This window comes from Lemur catta, chromosome 6 (genome assembly GCF_020740605.2).
Source record: "Lemur catta isolate mLemCat1 chromosome 6, mLemCat1.pri, whole genome shotgun sequence".
NCBI lineage: Eukaryota > Metazoa > Chordata > Mammalia > Primates > Lemuridae > Lemur > Lemur catta.
Window position 1 is genome coordinate 60,060,665 of NC_059133.1, and position 18,074 is coordinate 60,078,738.

Genomic DNA, 18,074 nt, shown 5'->3' on the forward strand with positions numbered 1-18,074 from the left:
TGCAGAGTCACAGCCCTAGAGTGTGTGTTTGCCCAGGGCTGAGGGAAGCAGGGCCCCTGGATGAGAGGCAGAGACTGAGAAAGAAAAGAAGTTGGAGGAAAAAGAAAAGAAACGTGCTCTGATAGGATGGATTTTTTTAAAAAACTTTTCCCAGGAAAGATAGGGAACTGAGGAGAGAGAGCAGGGAATTGAGGCTGAGGGCTGCTCTGTGGGAAGGGCCCCCAAGAGACCAGGGGAGGCTCCCACAGAGGAGAGGGGCGCAGAGTGAGCCTGTGGACTCCTCCCCGGAGGCCCCACTCTAGGGCCTGAGGTGGCAGTCGGTGTGGGCACGGCAGCTTCAGAGCCAGCGTTTGCTGGTGCTTTTCTGTGAATTCACCTTACCCAGAACACCAGTCAAGAGGGCTGGCCCCAGGGAGCCGGGCAGCCTAGAAGTTTGTACTTTCCACACGCACCCACCTTCTTTCCCACGAGGCGACTCACACCCCTCAACTAAGGTATCTTCAACACAAGGATTATCGCAAAGCCAATTATTTAATTCTATAAACAGGAAAAAAAATGCAGTAGGAAAAATGTGACGAACTTACCCAATAAAACAGCTCTTAACTTTAGAAAGAGAAAATGGAAAACACCAACTCTTTTCTTTCAACTGTGAATCGGTCTTTTTGAACTCTCGTGGCAAAGCAGAAAGAGCACCGAGCTGGGAGTCAAAGCACTTACCTTGTCACAGTGGATCTGGTACACACCAGCTGGGTGACTCTGGGTGGGTTGTTTACTCTCTTGTCCTGTTAATTTTTCTGTAAAATTATAAAAGGACATTTAAGTTCTCTTCCAGATTTAGTTTTCTAACTATGATATCAGTTTTTCAATTAAAAATTGTACAACTGGTTAAATGCATCATTGTTAGACTGTTTTTCTACTTTTCCCAATACTGACGAGGGAAAAAGTAGCTATGAGACTGTGCTTATCGTGGTAAGCATCAGTTCACGTGTGTGCATGCGTGTGTGCATGTATGTGCAGGTGCGTGTGTATGTGTGCTCTTTCAAAACACAGCACTGTCATTCTTTCAAGCACATGCTCAATTCACTCTTCTGTGACATTTATTCTTCTGCAAGCAGTGTTAAAGCTGCTTTTTATTAGAACTTTTTTAAAAAGGGCAAAATATTTTTCCCACAAGAATACAACCAGGATTGACTGTTTGAGGTAAAGCGATGACAGAACACATTTCAAGATTCAGTTTTGAGCAACGGTTTCTACTCCCTTTGCATATAATCAATGCATACAATCAAAGAGCCACCCTCAGGCATTTTATTTTCCTTTTCATTCCCAGGTGCTCATAACCTCAGGCCTGAGAGCCCTAACTGATCTTCCTCCCATCAAGCCTGTCCTCACCAATGCCGCATGCACAGCACTGCACGCTTTTTCGGTAAAACACTGCTTCCACCCTCCCCCATGTGCACTGACAGCAGGATAAAGCCCAGCACCCTGATCCGACCCTCAGACTTTCCTTTCCTCCCACCGGGTTCGAGTCTCTCTAAGCAGCCCCAGCCACCTTCACACAGCCCGTTTCAGCCTCACGGAAGATGCCCTGTTGTAAGCACATTCGGACCCTTTGCACTTTGCTCCTACTCCTCACTTACCTGAAACTTCCTCCCCCTTTCACTCATCGCCCAAATCCCAGTCAGCTTTGCAAACTCAGCTGAGACCTCCCGCCCTCAGCCCTGCATCTGGAAGGGTGCTGTTCCTACTTTGTACAGTCCACACTGCCTGACACAGCAAAAGGAATTAGACTCAGTAGTTCCTCATGGGGCCGGAATTTCCGTAGCAGGGCTGAGTCCACTTTTAGTCAATGTGAGCTGAAGGTCCCCCTGAAACATGGTCAGAGGAGACGGGAGTCAAAGTACAAAGGTGGGCCCCTGACCAGGCTCAGCAGAGCAGGACTGAGAGGCCCCGGAGGAGCCGGCTTTCTGTGAGATGGAGAAGCAGAGGACCGGGTTGGTGGCAGGAATTCAGAGTGCACCAGTGGAGGCTGCTGTGGATGGCTTCCCTCTGGGTCCCATCTACTGTGTCCTTCTACCTTCTGCCACCTCCACCCTCCAAAAAACCTTTTTAGAATAATTAGAAGAGGTCTGATATAAGTTGAATTCCCTAAGCCCTAGAGGCATGGCTACATGGGTTTTTTTCCTCCAGGTGTAATACAATTTACTCTTAATCCTTGACCCCGTGGACCAAAGTGAATCTTTGAACAGTCTCAGGTGAATGTTTGCTGGGGCTTGATACCGGCGGCATTCAGAAAATACGACTTGCGGGGGTGATAATGAAAATGCTAATATGATTAGCTAACATTTAATGAGCTCTTGCATGTGGTAGGCACTGAGGTAAGCACCGTTTATTCACTTATGCATTTACACTTCCAACACTTCGCTAAGGTGGTTACCATTATCATTCCCATTAGATAACTGAGAAAAACTTTAGTGTCAAAAAGTTAGCTGTGCTGCCCCAAGTCACACCGCTAATGAGTGTCGGAGCCTAGCCCAACAACTATTGTTTTTACTTTCATTTTGTTTTGTTTCAGTTTATGGGAAGAGCTTTGCTGAACCTTTTCTACCATGAGGACAAAGGAGAGAAACTCACATATTCACAGTAGGTAGAGTCTTCAACACTCTCCTGACTTTTCCTCTAACGGCATCCTCTGGGATCTTCGGGCTTCTCATTACCTGAAATATGAAAATGGTATATGTTTAATTATTCATTTTCCATCACCCTTAATGAGGGGATTAACTGCCTGGTGAAACAAAAGGAAATAGTCTGACCTTCAGGCTGTCAGGAAGTGATAATGAACTAAAGCCTCAAGTCAGTTTAAATGGACAAATGAAAGGGTTTTACTAATTTGAATGCAAATGAACCATCAGGGTCACTAATCGAAGTCACATAAAGGAGCAAGACAATGAGAGAGTAAACATGTGCTCCAAATATGTTCTTTTAATTATGTGCACAACAATTATGTGCACAGGGGCTCTTCAGGAGTTTCCTAAGCTCCTGTGACTTATCTGATGTCTCGGGCTCTGAGCTTAGGTGGAGAAAGTGTAGCAGAGCCATGGCTGGCAGGGAAGAGAGAGGAGTGGAGGCTGTGTGCATGGGGGCAGGAGTCAACCCGGTCTCAAAGCCGAAGAGCATCAAGAAAGTCGAGGCTAACTGGGAGAGCTGTTAATCACAGCTTCAAGACCAACTGGTTGCTTTTTCATTATGTGGTTGATTGGTTTGACCAAGTTACTGTGAGAATGATTCATGGAACCATTCTGCTGCACGGCATGTAAACACAGCCTTCTAATCTAGACCTTCGCTATTAAAATGGTCATAAATAGCTGCGAATTACTACTGTTGTGCAACTCGTGACTTCATCGTGGCTTCTGGCAGAGCAGATGGGAGCTGCGTCGCAGGCATTGCTGCAGTGCCCGTCTCTTCCGTAGCATTTAATGAGCACAGTGTGGTAGGTGCCACACAGATGACAGAATGGCATCCTCCTTGCCCTGCTCTCTTCCAAGATAACACATTTCTTAAAAGGCCATCAAGCCTTGAGAGTCTCTACACACAGATACTGCATGACATATATATCTGCTCGAAATATGGCAAAATGTGCCACTATTAATAACTCAAAGAGTCATGGGGATTCAGGCAGTCCAATTCCTCTGCCAAAAGTTCAGAATGTTTGCTCAGTGCTTTGATTTTTTTTTTTTAATTCTGTTCTTGGTTTGCTTCAGTACATTTCCTATTTAGATACTCCTCTGAGTATGTGTCAAACTTTATCTGTGCCCTTACTAGGACATACCAGAGCTACAGGACAGGAATGGAAGGTCTTTAAAACTAGTGTGGTTTTTGAAAATTGAGCTTGCCTAACAAATATTTTCCATTTCTCTGTACCATAGCAACTGCCACCTTTGCCATATATGCAGAAATTGCTAAAGGAAAAGGAAGAAGCTCTCTAAGTTACTTATAATAATATTGTATTATTAGCTAGTTCTTGAACGTTTGCTATTTCCATGCACAGTGCTCCTGTACACCACTGCTTAGCCTCAATGTTAATGATCAATCCTACAAAGTAGTTGTTATTACCATTTCACAAACCAGGCTCAACAGTTAAGTAACTGGCATGAGCAGACACACAGGTGACTCTCAGGCCTGGAATTCAAACCCAAGGAAGGCCCTTTAGCTTGCTCCATATGAAACTGCTAGGAGTAAATCATTTCTGACCAAAAATGGCAATTTTATGGTTCAACCTAATGCTACAATGTGTTGCCCCTGAAAGGAAATCTAGAATCTCCTGACATCACAAAGATGCCTTGCAGACTGGCAGCATGTTGATTGGAAAACTGTATAATACTGGGAGTGGGGGTGAGGGGAATGAATGGTAGCATAGTCTATTATCTTTGCACCAGTTATTGTTATTACAAGTAAAGACATGATGTGAAACCGCACAAAAAAATGGCAAAGCACGTCGAAAACCCTTTAACATACTTACATTTTTGGACACATTCTATTTGAAAATTTCCACAGGTAATCATGCTCACCAGACTTTTCTAAGCATTCAGATGATTGCTAGTATTTAAAACTAATGATGTTGGAGTGGATGGGAGGTAGGAACACTCATACACTGCTGGTGGGACTGCAAATTAGTACAATGTCTATGGAAAGTAATATGGAGATACCTCAAAGAACTATAAGTAAAACTACCATTTGATCCAGCAATCCCAGTACTGGGTATTTACCCAAAGGAAAAAAAGACATTCTATATTAAAGGCATCTGCACTTGAATGTTTATAGCAGCACAATTCACAATTGCAAAGATGTGGAAACAACCCAAGTGCCCATCAATACATGAGTAGATTAAATAAATGTGCTATATGTATACCATGGGGTACTACTCAGCCATAAAAAATGGTAAACTAATACCTCTTATATTACCCTGGATGGAGCTGAAGCCCATTCTTCTAAGTGAAGTATCACAAGAATGGAAAAACAAATACCACATGTACTCACCATTAAGTTGGTACTAATTGATCAACACTTATGTGCACATATAGTAGTAACATTCATCGGTGTTTGGCAGGTGGGAGGGGGAGGAGGGGATGGTAAATTCACACCTAATGGGTGCGGTGTGCACTCTCTGGGGGATGCGCACACTTGTAGCTCTGACTCAGGTGGTGCAAAGGCAATATATGTAACCAAAGCATTTGTACCCCCATCATATTCTAAAATAAAATAAATAAAATGAAATAATAAAAAAGTAAAAAATATAAAAGCTAGTGATGCTAAAATATGATTTTGGTAGACCATGTGTTTTAATGAGCAGGTAGCCTAGGAATCTATAACATGGATGTATTAAAAGGATAATTTGGTAACAGCAATATTTTTTCTTACTTGGAGGTCAATATCATAATGCTTTAGATAGAAGCTATTGTCTATGACAAATTATTTCTCCATGTTCTTCTCCTAGAAATAATGCATAACAAACTCAAATCTTTCTTTCAAATCATAGTTTTCCCAATATAGTCTCCATATAGCTAGAATGGGGAGGATTAGGGGGCTAATGATGATTATTGAATGTAACACATACTGGTTACTTAGTAGATTGTTAAACACATAATTATCAGGAAGATTTTGTATCACAAGTTTTGGGTCAAGAGATACATAATAAGAAAAGGATCAGTCGATGAGTTTTAGAATGAGATTTTAGGCACTGGAGGAATCTCATTTTACTGAAGAGGAAACTGAGGCAGATAAAAAGCCCAACAAGCAATAGCCATTCAGCTCACTGGTGACACCACAGTGACCAGCCTTCGGTTCTCTTGAATACAGGTCAGTGCTCCTGACCGTCCCCCACCCCAAAATCATAGTTTGGTTCCAAATATTTCGTTCCTGACTGTCTACATGTCTTTTCCTTGAAACCAAATGGTTCAAATAATCAAAGATGTTCCCAAGAAGTTAGCATATTACAATGAACACAATATCCTAGGTTATCATATTTAAGATGGAGTAAACTAGAGTCTTCATATTTGAAAAAAGATGATCAAATAACTTTTAAAGTCAACTCTTAAAGTCTGACTGGTCTTTCTGAGGGCCAGAAAATATTTCCTTTCTGTCTTACTTTTTCTAGATGTTATGTTTACCTCCTGTATGGGAGGCATCAGATTTGAAATACTGGAAGATTACATGTGACTCGATTTTTTGACTGAATATTTTGAATAGGAATCTGAACTAACACAAAGTTAATGATAGCTTTACTATATTACTTGTGAACCAAACAAAATGATAGAAGGGGAGAAGTGCTCTAAATGGAAGAATCCCTAATATCTTTTTAGTATAACGATAAGCACATAGAAGAAAAAAGAAAACAAATATACAATTGATGGATAGAGGGATGATTCAGCTACCTTCCACATTAACAATGACTCATTCTGTAAAATTGGAATGTTTACCAGAAAAGACAAGAACATAATATGATAGAGAACGAAACCTGCCAAAACATCATCTTCTCTTATTTCCATATATGACTTTTGAGTGTTCTGAATATGACTCTTGCCTTTAATAATATAGAAAAGGGAAATAAAATGTTAATGATAGTCTGTCAGAACCAGCCCTCCTTTATGAATGAAAATAATTTTCTAAAACAGTATTTATGAATAGTTCTGGATTCAGGAGTTTCCATTAACGCTCCCTCATTGGCCTTAGATGAATCTGTGAGAATGGCCCTTGTTCCAAGTAAGTAGCTGAACACTGCACGGTGTAGCCTTTTGGAGTCCTTGGGCTTGTACACCTATACATGCATTGACGCAAATGTGCTCTCTGCCTGCTGGGTCTTCACTGGAAAGGTGTATTTATGACTGGCATGGGCTGGGCTTGAGCCTAAGAAGCTGTGGGCTGATGTTGGGAGTGCCCAGATGGAATGGGAGGTTGCACTAGCTTGAAAAGTCCCCTTCAGTGGCTGATATCGGGCTCCTTTAATCACCACTGAATCTGACTGGGACACCTCTAAGTTTTTTTTTCTGGGCTAAGTAAAAGGTAATACTGACTTCCTGTCTTCCTCACGCTCTTCAAACAATCCTAGCAGAGCTCACAGAAGCGCAAGGGCACACGGAGTCCAGGAGGAGTGGCAAAAGGGAAAAGGAAGGTTTCTGAAAAGGTGTTATCTAGATTTTCAGCCCAGAATTTCTCAAAATATTCATGAGAATGGGGAGAATGATTATCGATTCGAATTCTATGTAGGACATGTATCCATTCAAATGAATGCTTTAACTGCAGGACACTGTATGAAGGTGCTGAGAGTGTTGCAACAGTGGAGACGTAACCCTGTTTTCAAGGCATGTACGACTGATAGAAGAGTTTATATGGTACATAGTGTATGGGGGGGGCAGGAAAAGAGTAATATGTAGCTGTTAGTATCCCTTTAGGCAGAATAAATAATCTGCTACTGATAATAGAAAGTGCTCTTATGCTCCTCCTGAAATAGGTCACAACTGATGCCCAAAATGGTATTGGGAATTGTTATTCCTTAGTGTCTCACACGGCCTTCTCACCACTGTGCTCTTCTAAAATGTCACCGGAAAAGTCAGAAAACTCTAGATTCGATAGTGTGAAGTTTTTCAGATCCCTCTCTTTCCTGACAGGACAGAGAAGGGCCAAACCAAGCACTGGGTGCCCAGGGGAGAAGGGAGAAGTCCATTAGTCAGAGACGATTGGTTGCTAGGAATCAAATCTCATTCAAATTGACTCAAATTAAAAAGAGGAGTTAACTGTGAAGATAAAGCCAGCAATTTTACAGGCACCCACGAGCAGGAGACAAAGTCCAACTGGACTTCATAGTGGCCAAAGCTGGGAAATGGAATCAGAAACTCAAGTCACTTGGTCTCTGTTCTCTGTTTCTTTATTTCTCTCTTTTGTTTTTGACCCTTTCTCTGTTGACTCTCTTCTTTCATTTTTAAAAGCATATCTAATTTATTCTCACCATAGACTTTGGCTTCCTGTGATAATTTATAATCTTGCTCTTAAGTTGGTTGTACTTGACTTTGGTTTGCAAGGCATCAGCCTCAGCCTGCATTGGACGGGAGCTCTCAGCTGCAGTCCACAGCTGCTGACTGTAATTTCTGTAACGTGGCTCAACATCATGAGAGAGTCTGGCTGCTGTGGTCCACAGGTCTGCCCCTGGTCTAATCAGAATGGGGCAAGGTGGACATGGGGTAGGGTCAGGGCCACTTAGGCCTGTTCTTCCCAGTAGAGCCTGTGAACAACAGTTCTCAGACATGGGAGTTGGGGAGGTGGCACAAATACCCCAAAGCATGTCAGCTATCACCCCACACCCAATGCTCCTTCCTCATGGGGTGGCATGGGGCAAGCCTAACTCAGAGAGGGCAGGACTCTGTTTGCTATGGCACAAAACCAAGTATGATAATGTATGCAACATGGATAAAAATTTGGTTTCTGGTTCTCCATCCTTTCTTTCTTTCTACTACAAATTTCACAGAAAAATAAACTGTTGCTGTAATGGTAGCACAGCCATCACAAAGAATCTTTGGGTAAACTGAGACAATAGAGCTAAGGACTGAGGTACTTTTCATTCATTCATTCAATTAACTTCAGCAAGCACCTATTCTGTAATGAGACTGCACCTCTCTGTATGAGACTCAGAAGAGTCTCATATCCTCCAAAAGTTTATTTTACCAGTTGCTCTTTGGTGTTTGTGTTTGTTGGCTCTTCACTGAACCACAATTCAGACTTTGCCACTAAGAAGTTCCTAAAATACTCTTGGAATCTATTATACCTAGAACTTTCTAAAAGTAGAGTATTAATAAATTTAGATACATAAACAGTGATAATTTCTGGCTCTGAAAACTAAGTTCAGTCCAGTGCCTGGAAACAAAAACTACGCAGAAGGACTAAAACAAACAAAATATTATCAGCCTTGCCTTCCCTTCCCCACTTAGGTGTGGCTTTCATGTGAGCTTCCAGTCGTGAGGAAACAGTGTCACTGTGCTTGCTCTAGGCAGATGCTCATATGTGTTTGGATTCTTTAGAGGCTGATCATGTAAGAAGTTGTAATTAAACTATGTATTTTGAGGGCTGTATTTTCTACAGGTACATTTACCTTTATAGACCTATGAGTTATTTTAGGCATTTTTAGTGGATACAGAAAGTCAGAGGATTGAAGTAGGCATCAGGGGACTTCAGTTCAGGTCCTGACTCTGCCAACATAAATGTGAATGTGGGCACGTCCCTCGCCTCCACAATCCTCTGTGTCTTTGCCTCTTTTGCCTAATCCATCAAGTTATTAAGGGGATCAATGGAGGAGCTAAATAATAATGCTTTTTGAAAACTGCAAAATACCATTCAGCAAGTGTTTGAATTCGACTGAGTATATTCAGTACTTTACTGAAAAATCAATATTGTCACCTGACCTTGCTATTAAAGTTATCTTACACAAACTTACATATCTATTTTTGGTAATAATCAAATTCTATCTCAAATATATTTTAAACTAGCATAGTTAACTTACATAGTGGCTGTGTTCCAAGTTTATTTTCTAATATATATAATAGAAGCTAATTAAAGCATTCATTAAAAAGAAATTATGTCTCAAAAGCAGATAATTATTACATGAAGCAAGTAATATCTGTTAGACCCTTTTAATGAAGAGTGTAATTTTTAAATATTGGTTTCTCTTAAATCAATGGATAGATTTTGCAGTTGAATCCAATCCACAGACTTGCTGAGCCCAGGCTATGTTTATGCAAGATATTGTGCTAGGTGCTACAGAGAGTGGCAAGATACAAGAAAACTGCCTCTGCCCTCAATGAGCATAAGAGGACAAGATTGAGAGAAAGTTAAACAAATATAGATGAATTGATTTATGTGAACATCTGTATATATTAATTACTACTTATTAATATACACATATATTGGCAGAGAAGATAAATAATTAATCCTTTAGTCCTAAAGATAAAGCAACATCAATTTTAAAGATGAACAATCTGTGAAATCAAAGTTAGCCTAATTAGCTCAGATAATGTTTATATTATTAGATCATGTTTATGCAATGCCCAATATAAGACAGAGGTAATCTCTAAATAGCAGTGACACTAGGGTATTCCTAAAATTCTAAAAGTTTGACTAATGATGGGGTGTGATGCTGTAGAAATGGGTCTTCTAGGAGCCTAGCAAGCTGGAGCACTAGCATACTGCTCAGAAATGCCTAGACACCAGCTTCTGTTCCCCAAGATGAAGATGTGGTCTCGCTGAGACAAAATTTGGTTCAGAATCAAGAAAAGCCTACTTATTGTAAACATTTTCTTAAATTGAGTCATTAAGTATAGTGTCTGTATAAATGCTTCCTGACTAGGGACATAAACATAAAATAAAAAGGGCTTGAGGCAGAGCAAGAAACTAAGCTTCTCAGATCTGTCTCACACACAGAAGGGCCAAAAATTGAAGTTGCCAGAAAACAAATGTAAAATACTTATGATTAAGATGAAAAAGAATATAGTGAAGTGATGAATAAAAAGGAGAATTTCACTAGAAAGTTGGAATCTATTTTAAAAAATCAAATGGGCATTTTAGAACTCTAAATGTCTAAAAATATCTGAAATTAGGAACCCAAATGAATAAGTTATACAGCAGATTGTATGCAGAATAATTAGTGAATAGTGAGCTGGATCAGTGAACTAGAAACCGGGTAAATAAAAAGTATCCACCACTGAAGCACAAATAGAAAAAAGGATGGAAACAATAGCAAGCACATGATACATGTAAAATATTTCACCTATTTAATATATATCATTGGAGTTCCAAAAGGGAGAGCGAGAATAGAGGAGAAACAATATTCAAAGAGATAATGGACAAGAATTTTCCAAAGACAAAGACATTAATACATAGATTCAATAAGCAAGATAAACATAAAAAAAAACTACAGATAACCACAACATAGTCAAACTATTGAAAACCAAAGAGAAAGAGAAAAATCATAAAAGCAGCTAGAAGAAAAAAAGACATTATCTTCAAAGAAACAACAGTAAGATTCACAGTTGACACCAACAGAGATTATAGATGCTAGAAGACAAAATTATCAACTTTAAGTGCTTAAAGAAAATAATTGCCAACCTAGAACTATATCTTGTAATAAAATCATTCAACAAATGAAGATGGAATAAAGTTGTTTTCACAAAAACTAAAGGATGTTCTTCAGGCAGATGGAAAATAATCCCAGACAGAAATATGGAAACGCAGGAAGGAGTAAAAACCTTGGAAAGGATAAAGATACAGATATTTGTAAATTACTACTGATTGTACAAAGCAGTATCTGTAATATCATTTGTATAAAATATATATAGAACTAATATGCATGGCAAGAAGAACAAAATCAGGAGGGGTAAATCATTTAAAGGTTTAAGGGTCTAATAGGACCAGAGGATTGGTAAAAATAATAATTTGTATAATTCTGCAATAAGTCAAGGATATTTGTTGCAATCTCTAGGATAACTACTATCAGAATTAAAAAATAATGTATAACTAATAAGTTATTAGAATGAAAGCACTGAATAATAAAAAAGTTTTGAGTAATCTGGAAGAGGCAAGGAATATTGAAAAAAGGGACACAAAATAACAAGAAAGAAATATAAAAGAAAGGAACTCAATAGAAAATGAAAAATAAGATGGTAGCAATAAGCCCAATTATGTCAGTGATTACACTGAAATAAATGGACTAAAGTTTAAGGAGAAGACTGTCAGATTAGATAACAAACAAAAACAAAAACAAAACCCAACTCTATTCTTTAAATAATCATGACAAAGGTTTTGGTGGCAAGATGGCTGGCTGGAGACACCAGCCAGCTTCCAGAACAGCTGCCAGAGCATCTCAGAAAGAAGGAGAAGTTTTAGATAAAAGAGAAAAAATGAACAGACAGACAAACACAGATAGGTTATAGGACTGAAGGAAGGGTGCCAGAGCCCTTAGGAGACTCCACAGGAAAAAGTTGTGGAGCAGAACAAGAAGGAACAAGGTTCAACAAAGATTAACCCCAGAAGGCTTGGAGTTCAGCAAGAAGGGTAGTTGGAATGGTTTGTTTCTCCCTCCCTGGAATCTCTGAAAGTTGGTGAGTTCCTGAGCTGCTGGACCAACTTTCTGCCCACACGAGCCCAGAGGCTGCTGCCGCCAGTGAGCTGGGAGCTTCCTGTGGACAGGGCACAAGCACCAGGCTCCCAGCCCTGCCACAGCACTTTCCACGTCAGGACAGCAGGTGCCATATTGCTTCTCCACCCTCTGGGCACCTTTGTCCTCCCCAGTGGGCTTCAACTCCTCAGGTTTCATCTTGCTTGTTCCCATACAGACATTTCCTAACTCCAGCCCAAACTTCAGAAGCCACAGGGGTCCAGTGGGTCCTGGGTGATCTGCGTGATGCCAGAGCCTGGGCACTTTGGGTAGACTGCCTCTCAGAGAGAGGGTCAGAGACAACCAGAGTGCTAGCATTCCTCCATACAGACTCTTTCCCCTGCCTACCGCCATTGCTACAAAGAAAGATAACTGAGCCACCACCCCCAGGCTTCCACAGAGTGGAGCTCAGGCTTTTACTCCTACAGGGGACTGAGGAGTGCTCAGACTGTGAGCTCCCTCTCTGCTGCTGCTTGCCCAGCGGCTGGGTCAGAGCAGGGCCCACCCCTAGGCGGAGAGACCTTGATCCTGCTTGGAAACCCCATGGGTGACTCAGGACCAGCATGCTTTTCCCTGGCACAGTCAGAGATTGATCTTCTTGGTCTCAGGAGGCAAGGGATCCCATATGAGCAGATCTTAGGGGACAGTCCAGTGTAAGTCCTAGCTGCACATGCTCATGGGGCACCCTTTCCCCAATGGGAGGCCTGCACTCTCATCTCAGGCCGAGATCCTGGGCAGGGAACCTTCCAGCTCATGGCACAGTTGTGGGGGAGCTCAGCTGGCTTGAGCTCCTGCCTGCCAGCAGATGCCAGAGGGAGACTGTGGAGCAGAGGTGGGGGAGAGGAGCAAGGCCCACAGCAGACTGCTAGTTTGTGAATCTTAGTCGGACCTGCCTCCACAAGCAGACGTCCTGGTTGAATGAGGCCACTTCAGTCCCTTATGGGCAGCTCTGCCCAGAAGCTGGGAGCTGACCTTTGTCCCCTACCAAAACAGCTACCTTGCCAGCTTTTGTAGATCCTGAGGGCAAGCTCACCCAACCCAGCCCCATCCAGCTGCATTCCCCCACCCACCTCTGCTGTGGCAGAGAATAAGGACTCACCTGGAAGTTCCAGGGCCCCAACCACCACCTGGAGCATTCCAGTGCTTCCCCTGAGGGACTGGAGCCAGCCACAGGACCCAAAAACAACACTGCACCTTATTTTTTCTGGCAAGCACCTCCTACTGACAGGGAGGTCAATTTGCATGCCCTTTACAGCATTTACTGACTTAATTTTACATGGTGTGTGTGGGTCCAAGGAGTGGCCAGCTGGGGAGTGCCTACCCCTCCCCACAGAAACCTTGTGCTACTAGTGGAAAGAACCCAGCCTGGGGCTTTAGCATACAAGTGCTTAGGCCCCTCCCCCATGAATAGCTTTCCCAGTTTGGAAAGCTTGTCCTGACCCTTCTACCAGCAGCTCCCCCTAGTGGCGAGGAAAGCAATTTCTGAGCCCCATTGAGGCTTTGCAAAGCATCTCAGTCTCCCACAACCTATCCATGACTGCCTTGCTCCTCCCCCCACCTCAGTGGTGGTGGAGATCAAGAAAGCCCCTGGGAGCTACACAGTTGCTCCTAAAGCTTGGGGCATTTGTATGCCCCACCTGAGAGACCAGAGCTTATCATGGGCACAGCAGCTGGTTCCTCCATGAAAACATCAATCAGTGACGGAGGAACAACCCCATAAGCAAGCATAGTGCCTCCCAACTCAAGCAAACAGGAAGCAGCAAATTTGTACTCACAAGCACCACCCACTATCACCGAGAGTAAGCTAAGGGACTCAACTCACTACACACAGTTGGGAACAAGTGAAGACAGCAGGTCAGAGGTAACCCAAGATTCAGCAAAAGCAGTCATAAGAGGAAGATTCATAACCATAAATGCCTACTTCCAAAAGACAGAAAAATCACAAATCAACAATATAACATATTGGAAAAGGGAGAGCAAAGCAATCCAAAACCCATCAGAAGAAAGGAAATAACTAAAGTCAGAGTAGAACTAAGTGAAATTGATAATAAAAGAATTATATAGAAGATTAATGAAACAAAAAGTTGGTTCTTTGAAAAGATGAATAAAATCAACAGGCCTCTCACTGGATTAACCAAAAACAGAAAAGAAAGTAGCAATATAAGATCAATCAGAAATGAAAAAGGAGATATTACAACTAATACCACAGAAATACAAAATATCATCTCTGAATACTATAAAAATCTCTATGCACATAAATTTGAAATCATTGAGGAAATAGACAAATTCTTGACATACAACCTCCCTAGGCTCAATCAGGAAGAAACAGAACTCCTGAACAAACCAGTATCAAGTAACAAAATTGAAGCAGCAATAAAAAATCTCCCAACAAAAAAAAGTCCCAGACCAGATGGTTTCACAGACAAATTTTACCAGACACACAAGGAGGAATTGGCACGTATCCTGCAGAAGTTATTTCATAACATAGAGAAGGATGGAATCCTCCCTAACTCGTTCTATGAAGCCAATATCACCTTGATACCAAAGCCAGAAAAGGACATAACAAAAAAAGGAAACTACAGACCAATATCCCTTATGAATATAGATGCAAAAATTCTTAATAAAATCCTAGCAAACTGAATTCAGCAGCACATCAAAAAATAAATAATCCACCATGCTCAAGTGGGCTTCATCTCAGAAATGCAGGGATGGTTCAACATACGCAAATCTATAAATGCGATTCACCACATAAATAGAACTGAATAGACACAGAAAAACCATTTGATAAAATTCAGCACACTTTTATGGTAAGAACTCTTAACTAAATAGGCATAGATGGAACATACCTCAATATTATAAAAGCCTTATATGACAAAACCACAGCCAACATCATATTGAACAGGGAAAAATTAAAAGTATTCCCACTTAGAACCGGAACCTGACAAGGTTGCCCACTGTCACCACTTCTGTTCAACATAGTGCTGGAAGTCCTAGCCAGAGCAATCAGGCAAGAGAAGGAAATCAAGTGATTTCAAATAGGGAAAGAAGGAGGCAAGTATCACTCTTTTCTGACAATATGATCTTTTTATTTATTTATTTTTTTTGAGACAGAGTCTCACTCTGTTGCCCGGGCTAGAGTGCCATGGCATCAGCCTAGCTCACAGCAACCTCAAACTCCTGGGCTCAAGCAATCCTACTGCCTCAGCCTCCTGAGTAGCTGGGACTACAGGCATGTGCCACCATGCCCAGCTAATTTTTTCTATATATTTTTAGTTGTCCAGTTAATTTCTTTCTATTTTTTAGTAGAGACAGGGTCTCGCTCTTGCTCAGGCTGGTCTCGAACTCCTGACCTCAGGCAATTCTCCCACCTCTGCCTCCCAGAGTGCTAGGATTATGACAATATGATCTTATTTCTAGAGAACCCCAAACTCTGCCATGAGACTCCTGGAACTGATAAATAAATTCAGCAAAGTCTCAGGTTACAAAATCAATATACACAAATCAGTAGCATTCCTACATAACAACAATAGTCAAGCTGAGATTCAAATCAAAGGCTAAATAACTTTCAGAATAGCAACAAAGAAAATAAAATACCTAGGAATTTATTTAACCAGGGAGAGAAAGACCTCTATAGGGAGAACTATGAAACACTGAGGAAGGAAATTGCAGAGGATGTAAACAAGCAGAAAAACATATCATGCTCATATCTGCAGAATAAACATTGTTAAAATGTCTATACTGCCCAAAATGATTTACAGATTCAATGCAATCTCTATTAAAATACCAACATCATTTTTGCAGACCTAGAAAAAATGATTCTACACTTTTTATAGAACCAGAAAAGACCCCAAATAGCCAAAGCAATATTAAGCAAAAATAACAAATAGGAAGGGATCATTTTACCAAACTTCAATCTATACTATTAATACAAGGCTATAGTAACCAAAACAGCATGGTACTGGCACAAGAACAGAGGCATAGGCCAATGGATCAGAACAGACAGCCCAGATATAAAACCACACTCATATTGCCATCTGATCTTTGACAAACCAGACAGAAACATACATGGGGGATAAGAATCCATATTCAATAAATGGTGCTGGGAAAATTGGATAGCCACACATAGAAGACTGAAACAGGATCCATACCTCTCACCAATCACAAAAATTAATTCATGATGGATAACAGACTTAAACCCAAGGCATGAAACTATAAGAATTCCAGAAGAAGAGCTTGGAAAAACTCTTCTGGATATCAGCATTTAAGAAGAAGACACCAAAGGCAATCACAGCAACAAAAATAATTAAATGGGACCTGATTAGATTAAAAAGCTTCTGCACAGCCAAGGGAACAATCAACAGAGTGAACAGACAACCTATAGAATGGGAGAAAATATTTGCATGCTATGTCTGATAAAGGCTAATAACTGGACTCTACAAAGAACTCAAGCACATCAACAAGAAAACATCAAACAACCTCATTGAAAAGTGAGCAAAAGACATGAACAAAAGCTTTTCAAAAGAAGATAGATTAATGGCCAAGAAATATATGAAAAAATGCTCAACATTTCTAATCATCAGGGAAATGCAAATCAAAACCACAATGGGATATCATCTAACTCCAGTGAAAATGGCTTTTATCAAAAAGTCCCGAAACAACAAATGCTGGCATGGATGCAGAAAGAAAGGAACACTGTTGGTGGGACTGCAAACTAGTTCAACCTCTATGGAAAACAGTACAAAGACACCTCAAAGAACTAAAGGTAGGTACCTACCATTTGATCCAGCAATCACACTACTGGGTATTTACCCGAAGGAAAAAAAGACATTTTATAAAAAAGACACTTGCACGTGAATGTTTATCGCAGCATAATTTAACTGCAAAGATGTGGAAACAACCCAAGTGCCCATCAATACATGAGTGGGTTAATAAAATGTGGTATATATATACCATGAAGTATTACTCAGCCATTAGAAAAATGGTGAACTAATAATACCTTTTGTAACAACCTGGCTGGAACTGGAGACCATCCTCCTAAGTGAAGTATCATAAGAACGAAAAAACAAACACCACATGTACTCACTATTAAATTGGAAGCAAATGATCAACACTTGTGCACATAGGGTAATAAAAGTCAACAGAACAAGCAGAAGGGGAGAGGAGGGGATATGTAAATTCACACCTAACAGGTACAATGTACACTATCTGGGTGATCGACAAACTTATAATTTTGACTCAAACTGTGCAAAAGTAATTCATATAAAAACATTTATACCCCTGTAATATTCTGAAATAAAAAAATGAAAAAGAAATATTTAATGTAAAAAGAATAACCATGGAAACACTAACTCCCCACCCCAAGCTGTCTAACTATACTAGTATCAGACAAAGTAACCTAAGGACAAGAAACATTATTAGAGACAATGAAAGCAGTTCATAATTACAAATAGGTCAATCCAAGAGGGAAATATTACAATCCTAAACCTCTATGTATCTAATAATATACCTTCAAAAACATAAACTGGATAGAAGGACAAGAAAAAATGTACAAATCAACAATCACATGAGAGGCATATCTCTTTCAAATAGCTGGCAGAATAAGTGAAAAAAGGAAATATTGGTAAGAATACAGAAGATATAAACAGTACAATTAGCATACCTGATCTAATGCCATGTATGTAAAATTGCACCTACTAATGACCTTGTTTACTTCAAGTGTACAAGGAACATTTATTAAAACCAATACATTGTAATATTAAAAATGTCTCAACAATTTCAAAATATTGAAATCTTTCAGAATGTCTTCTCTTACCACCATGGAATTAAGCTAAAGATGAATAGCAAGAATAGAAAAAAAAGTGCTAAAAAATTAAACGATATA

General features: G+C 40.4%; 1 protein-coding gene across 6 annotated transcripts in view; it reads right to left on the minus strand.

The window, feature by feature from the left end:
• The window catches only part of PCED1B (PC-esterase domain containing 1B), a 242,515-nt gene that overhangs the window by 213,602 nt on the left and 10,839 nt on the right, over window positions 1-18,074 (minus strand). For 5 of the 6 annotated variants that reach the window (XR_006735993.1, XR_006735992.1, XR_006735991.1 and 2 more), the window contains exons 2-3: window positions 2,632-2,714; window positions 718-794 (exon numbers count right to left, since the gene is read on the minus strand). The gene's annotated coding sequence lies outside the window, so the exon portion shown is untranslated. Of the gene's footprint in view, window positions 1-717; window positions 795-2,631; window positions 2,715-13,292; window positions 13,349-18,074 lie in introns of those variants that run through there. The other variant, XM_045555117.1, reaches the window with a different exon arrangement.